Source organism: Triticum dicoccoides, chromosome 7A, assembly GCF_002162155.2.
Source record: "Triticum dicoccoides isolate Atlit2015 ecotype Zavitan chromosome 7A, WEW_v2.0, whole genome shotgun sequence".
Lineage (NCBI taxonomy): Eukaryota > Viridiplantae > Streptophyta > Magnoliopsida > Poales > Poaceae > Triticum > Triticum dicoccoides.
In genome coordinates this window covers 47,613,560-47,621,082 of record NC_041392.1, presented here as the reverse complement: position 1 = coordinate 47,621,082, position 7,523 = coordinate 47,613,560, and the positions used below count along the sequence as shown (strand labels likewise).

General features: G+C 44.7%; 1 pseudogene; it reads left to right on the top strand.

Annotated features, from left to right (window-relative positions):
- The first annotated feature begins 495 nt into the window (after nt 1-495).
- LOC119333044 lies at nt 496-7,206 on the top strand (annotated as a pseudogene).
- Nucleotides 7,207-7,523: the final 317 nt, after the last annotated feature.

Genomic DNA, 7,523 nt, shown 5'->3' with positions numbered 1-7,523 from the left:
GGTGCGCCACTACTATTTTCCCGCCTTCAAAATTCAAAAATACTAATGGCGCATCGTGGTCTATACTAATGGCGCACCAGTGGCCTATACTAAGGGCGCACTGTGGCCTATACTAATGGTGCACCAGTGATGCGCCATTAGTATACCAGATACTAATGGCGCACCACTGGTGCGCCATTAGTAAAAAATACTAGTGGCGTGGTACTAGTGGCGCACCAGTAGTGCACCATTAGTAGGCAAAACTGGTGCGCCACTAGTAGGCCTTTTCCTAGTAGTATAATCGTAGATCTAGCTAGGTTTTGAGATCGTGCAGTTCCTCGCGATTGAAAGTGATCACGATGGGTGTCGTGGCCATCTTCCTTACTAGTTTTGGCAGATCTGAACGGCCTCGGTTGGGGTTGTTTACATAACATCTGTGATAGTGTGCTATGTGTTGTATATTTCATCATTGATAATGTTTGCACATGTGATGATACATATTATTGGTTGTAGGAAATGGCGGACGAGGAGTTAACTGATATCATGGTAGACATGGAGTTTGGAGAACTGATGAAAGACTGGATAGAAGATTGGTCAGATGATGAAAATTCAGATCGTGAAGATCGGTCAGAGAATGGGAACGAATGAGACGATCTTAATGTGAGTGGCATTGTCATGTTGTAATTTTTTGTTAGCATCCAACAACATTAAATCTTTGTGTTGAAAATTTATAGATCGATGAGCTTCATGATGATCAGGAAAACAACTTGGAACTCTCGAATGAAGATTACATTAGTCAGGTACGAAAGTGAAAAAATTTTGGCATGCAAATTGAATTTCTTTTGGAATATTATATGATAAGTAATTATTTATTTGTGTTGTATTTTTCAGTTCATTTCCGAATGTCATAATGCATACGACTATTACGGTGAATCCGACACGGAGACATGCCTTAACGATGAATCATTAGATGCACCTGATTCTGGGGAGTCCCAGTCGTCGGTCATCATGAGTGAGGTATGTGTGTAATCAATGTTCTATGAAAGTAATGTTAAACCATAGAAAACTGTTTTCATGGCGGTGGTTTGATTGTGTAGGTGACACAAGATGATGGGGCAAAGAATCTACAAGATACTGCCAGTGCAGATGATAAGAGGGATATGTTCATGCAGATAATGGAAATGACCTTTATGTCTCACGATGCTGCGTATGATTTCTACAACAGCTATGCTAGAGATAATGGTTTCAGCATTAGAAAGAATAAGGTCAGGTATAGCAAAGCCGAGTCACATCATATGCGCTATAGGCAGTTTATTTGTTCCAGACAAGGGAAACGTGACAGCAAGTTGCTAACCGAGGAAGGTGTAAAACTAGATGAAGCGTCTCAACCCTCCGAGAAGAGCCCGCGTGATGTATATATTGATCGTACGAGAGAATTCCTCTCGTGGGTTTATAGAGTCGGTTTAGGAGAAGACAGAAGAAGAGATAGATAATTAAACCTAACCAAACTCTGTCTAAACTAGGAATAATACTTGGACTACAAGAGAGAGAGAGAGAGAGAGAGAGAGAGAGAGAGAGAGATGTGTGACATACTATGTCACGTTTACATGTTTAACACCCTCCCTTAATCACAACTGCGCAAGTTGAGATTATGCTTGAACTCTTCGAAGCTTCTAGTTGGCAATGCTTTTGTAAATCCATCTGCAAGCTGGTCCTTGGAGGGAATGAATCTGATCACTAATTGTTTATTTGCAACACGTTCTCTGACAAAGTGAAAGTCTATTTCAATGTGTTTAGTCCTGGCATGAAACACTGGATTAGCAGACAAGTAGTTGCACCGAGATTATCACACTAGAGACATGGAGGCTGATCTTGTGCAACTCCGAGTTCTTTCAACATAGACTGTACCCAAATAACTTTAGACGTTACATTTGCTAACGCTTTATATTCTGCTTCAGTACTCGACCTGGAAACAGTTGCTTGTTTCTTTGCACACCATGAAACTAAGTTCGGTCCATAGAACATAGCAAACCCACAAGTTGATCTTCTATCATCAAAACAACCAGCCCAATCCGCATCGGAGAAGGCACTAATTACGAGTAGACAAAGATTTTCTGAAAGTCAAACCAAGACTTATTGTATTCTTCACATACCTTAGAATACGCTTTGTGCCTGTCCAATGTACAGTGTTGGGTGCATGCAAGAACTGACAGACTTTGTTTACTGCAAAGGATATGTCTAGTCGGGTAAGCGTCAAATACTCAAGAGCGCCAACAATGCTTCCGTAACTGGTACTATCTTCTTGATTCAGGAGTTCTCCTTGAGTCAGAGTTAATGATTCTGAGCTAGACAAAGGTGTTGGTGAAGGCTTGCAATCTTTCATACCAACTCTGCTCAACAGATCATTTGCATATTTTTCCTGTGAGAGCTGAATGCCATCCATAGTTTTCTTAACTTCAATTCCTAAAAAGAAATGCAAATCTCCTAGATCTTTTAGAGCAAACTATGAACTCAAATCTCTTAGTAATCCAGTTATCGCCTCATTAGAGGAACTAGTAACAATAATATCATCAACATATATGAGAACAAAGATAGATGTCTTGAACTTGTTGTAAATAAATAGAGAGGTGTCAGACTTTGATGGAACAAACCCAAGTTGTTGCAGCTTTGTACTGAGACGAGAGTACCATGCTTTGGGAGCTTGCTTCAATCCATACAAGGCCTTATCAAGCTTACAAACATGAAAAGGTGCATTTTTATCCTCAAACCCAGGAGGTTGTTTCATATACACTTCCTCTTCCAGAACACCATGAAGAAACGCATTCTGCACATCTAGTTGTCTAAGACTCCATCCCCTGCAAACAACAGTGGATAACACAAGACGAATAGAAGCATCTTTGACAATGGGACTAAAAGTATCCTCATAACCAATGCCATAGCATTGCTTAAAACCCTTTGCCACTAGTCTTGCTTTATAACGATCAATGGTACCATCTGATTTTCTTTTAGTCCTATAGACCCATTTGCAGTCAATCAGATTTTTACCTGCTTGTCGAGGAACCAAATGCCACATCTTATTTTTCTGGAGAGCTGAAAATTCCTCTTCCATTGCCTGTTTCCAACGGGAATCACCAAAAGCCTCATGTACAATACGAGGTTCACCTGATAAGCATTCTAGACCAAACTTAGCAATATTTTTGTAATCGATGCGATTGGTTACTCCCCTCTGAAGGCGCGTCCGCGGTGGTGTAGCTGCAGCAACAGGAGAGGATGGTGCAATAGACCCAAGAGGAGCCACAGAAAATCCAGGTAGAACTGTAGGGCATCCTGGCGCTGTTGGAGAAGGCGCAGAAGATCCAGATGCATCGGGAGTTCCACGTCCCGCGCCAGAGGACGCACGCGCGGACGGGCTTCGGCCGACAGCCAGGTCGCACCTGACCGAGCTGTCGGGTCGGGCATGTGGCGCGGGTGATGCCACATGGCTCATGGGCCCGCCTGTCTGGTGCGGGGATGGGGCGATCGCCCTGTCATGTTGTGGCATGGAGATCGGGGAAAATATCCCTGGCATAGCTGGTCCGCCTGGCCCGTCTGCCACCGCGGATCCCGCGGCAGATCCTCCTGACCCTGCTGACATCGCGGATCCCGGGACAGGTTCATCCAGGTGTGGTTCGGGTGGATGTGGACGCATAAAATAATGATCTTTTGGCACCAATTTAACACTGTTTTCAGCACTGTTTTCTCCCCTGTTTTCTGCAACATCACACTCAACCATTGGGTTAGAATAATTAGACAAAGTTGAATCATTGCAGCTATTATCACCCTCACAAGAAATACCGGAAAGATGTGAAGGAAGCAAAAGAATTTCTTCGCGAAGTAGGTTGCCAACATTAGGATGAAGTTTTGCAAAGGGAAATTGGGTTTCATCGAAAACAACATCACGAGAGATGTAAACCCGACCACTTGAGACATCAAGACATTTAACTCCTTTATGTTTTGCACTGTAGCCAAGAAACACACACTGCATAGAACGGGACATAAGTTTGCGTGGGTTGTAGGGACGAAGATTAGGCCAACAAGCACAACCAAAGACACGAAGTGATGTGTAGACAGGTTTGACATGCAAAAGGCATTCAGTAGGAGTTTCATTGTTAATGACATGACTAGGCAAGATGTTGATAAGATGAACGGTAGTAAGAAAGGCTTCATCCCAAAATTTGAGTGGCATAGATGCGGCTGCAAGCAAAGCGAGTCCTACTTCAACAATGTGTCTATGTTTTCGTTCCGCGAAACCATTCTGTTGATGAGGATGTGGACAAGAGACATGATGTGAAATTCCTATTTGTTGGAAAAATGAATTGAGTTTTTCATATTCACCACCCCAATCAGATTGGACAGCAAGAATTTTGATATCAAACTGACATTCAACAAGTGCTTGAAAATTGTGAAAGACTTGAAACACATCAGACCGTTTCTTAAGAAGATAAATCCAAGTATATTTGCTATAGTCATCAACAAAACTAACATAATAGGTGTGCCTCCCAACAGAGGAGGGAGCTGGACCCCCCACATCAGAAAAGATGAGTTGCAAAGGTTTAACAGAAACACTAGTGGAAACTGGATAAGGTAATTGATGACTTTTAGCTCTCTGACATGAATCACAAATAGTTTCTAAACTACACTCACCGACAGCTGGGAGCTTATTTTTGCTAAGAACTTGATGAACAATAGAAAAAGCAGGGTGGCCTAAACGATGATGCCATCTATCCAAGGAAAGTTTGATGACACCAAGCACTTGTTTATTGAGTCTCCTAAACTTGGGAATCAACGGGTAGAGTCCATCCACGCATCTACCTCGATAAATTATTCTCTTCGTGACCTGATCCTTGATCAAAAAGATGAAGGGGTGAAATTCTAGAAACACATGATTGTCAAGAGCAATGCGATGGACAGAAAGAAGACTTTTGGAAGTACTAGGAACATGGAAAACATTATTGAGATGAATATCTTTGTGTGGGGTTTTAATAACTGAATGACCAACATGACTAATCTCCATACCCGCACCATCGGCGTTGTGGACTTGCTCATGGCCATGGTACCTCTCATGCATGGTGATATTCTCGAGTTCACCAGTTATGTGATCAGTGGCACCCGTGTCGGCGTACCAGTTTGTATCAACTCCATAGGAAGTGTCGACGGCGGCTGCTACCTTCTTCTTCCTGGAGTTATCCTCTACATAGCGCCACTTGCAATCTTTTGCAATATGGTATGGTTTTTGTGCAAATTTGACAAACACCATCATACCATGAGGAGCCACCATCATAGTGACCACGGTTTTGGTGGTTGTTGTTGTAGCCGCCATTGGAGTTGTTGTTGTAGCCGCCATTTGAGCCGCCACCATAGCCGGCGTTCTGGCCACGGTAGCCATTGCCTCCCTGTGAAGGATGACCACCACCGTAGCCATAGCCATTGGATTGTCCGCCACTGTAGTGGCCGCCGCCATAGCCACTGTTGGGGCCGCGGAAACCATTGCTGCCTTGCCCAGGGTGGCCGCTGCTGCCCTGGCCAGGGTAGGCACTACCGCCGCCACTGCTGTCCTTGCGTGGGCGTCCCTTGGAGAAACCGCCACCACCACCACGACCGCGCCTGGCCATATTTGCAGAGGACTTAAAGCCCCCTGCGCCTGAGTTGTGGAAGAGCTCCACCCTTTGATCGAAGTTACTCACCATAGAGAAGAGATCGTCGACGGTGGGTGGCTCAGCGCGGACGTCCAGCGCCGAGATGATAGGCTGATAGTCCATATCCAGGCCGACAGTGATGAAGGAGAGTAGTTGCCCATCGGTGATGGGTTCTCCAGCCATGGCGAGTTCGTCTGCAAGAGACCTCATATGACCAAAGTAGGCGCCAGCAGATTGATTACCTTTATGTGCGTTCGTCAGATTGAGACGAAGGTTGTTGATGCGGGACCTTGACGTAGAAGCAAACATGCTGGTCAAGGATGTCCAGATCGCATGTGACCTCTCATGCAAAGCAACCTGAATCAACACCTCTTTGGAGAGGTTGTTGAGCAGGTAGGCGAGCACCTGCTGGTCCTCCCTTTCCCAGACCGTGTACTCGGGGTTGACGACGATTTCATCCTTGCCTGCAAAATCCTTGGTGGTGATTGTTTTAGGAGGTTCAGGAGAGGATTTGTCTAAGTAGCCATACATGCCCGCAGCTCGGATCTGCGATAGCACTTGAGCACGCCATATGATGAAATTTGTTCTGGTAAGTTTTTCTAAGACTTGAGAATTGACGGAGAAACTTGATGTGGAGCTGGAGGACGCCATGGCAGAAGGTTGATGGAGGGTTCTAGACGTGATGGAAGGGAAGGGCTCTGTATACCATGTAAAACTAGATGAAGCATCTCAACCCTCCGAGGAGAGCCCGCGTGCTGTGATCGTACGAGAGAATCCCTCTTGTGGGTCTACAGAGTCGGTTTAGGAGAAGACAGAAGAAGAGATAGATAATTAAACCCAACCAAACTCTGTCTAAACTAGGAATAATACTTGGACTACAAGAGAGAGAGAGAGAGAGAGAGAGAGAGAGATGCATGACATACTATGTCACGTTTACATGTTTAACAGAAGGACACACCCGTAGGCTCAGAGCGGAGACACGCTGCTTTTGCAAAGCGCACCTGACCGTCAATCTTGACCAAAAGCGTGGGGTTTGGTATGTTGAAAGTTTTGAGGACAAGCATAGCCATATGTTGGCAGGACCAGACGAGGTACCTTTCCTTTGGTGCCACAGAAAAAAATCAAAGAGTACCAGAAGCATGAGATAATGTCCATGGGAGCTGCAGGGATTAGAATTCACGACATGATGGATTGCTTCATCAGCAAACATGTATGGTACGATGGTGTTTGTTTTACCACGCGTGAAATATACAACCTTTGCGCCAGGGAGAAGAGGAAGCTGCTTTCAAAAGGTGATGCTGCCACAGCCATAGGCATCATGGCCAGTGGGAAACAGAGGGATCCTAGCTTCTTTTTCGAGTACAAGCTAGATAAGGAAGGACATTTCAATAGGATGTTCTGGTGCGACTCCCAGTCTCGTCATGACTATGAGGACTTCGGCGACGTGCTTGTATTTGACAACACGTACAAGATGAACCGCTATGGTATGCCATTATACCCTTTGTTGGTCTTAACAATCACCGGAAGACCACTGTTTTTGGTTGTGCCATAGTTTCGGAAGAGACCGAGGAGACATACGTGTGGCTTCTGCAGACGTTTTTGAGGTCCATGTGTCAAAAGATGCCTAAGAGTGTTATCACAGACGCCGATGCTGCGATGGTCAAGGCAATTCGCCAAGTCTTGCCAGAAGTGTGGCACCGTATATGTACGTGGCATATAGAAAAAAAAATGAAGATTCAACACAGTCACAAGTCCTTGAAGGAATTCTGAACTCTTCTATACTACAACACGTCCACGACCACGTTTGAGGAGAGATGGCACGCATTTTCCAAAAGATGGCAGTCCGAAAAAACTATAACATGGTTGATA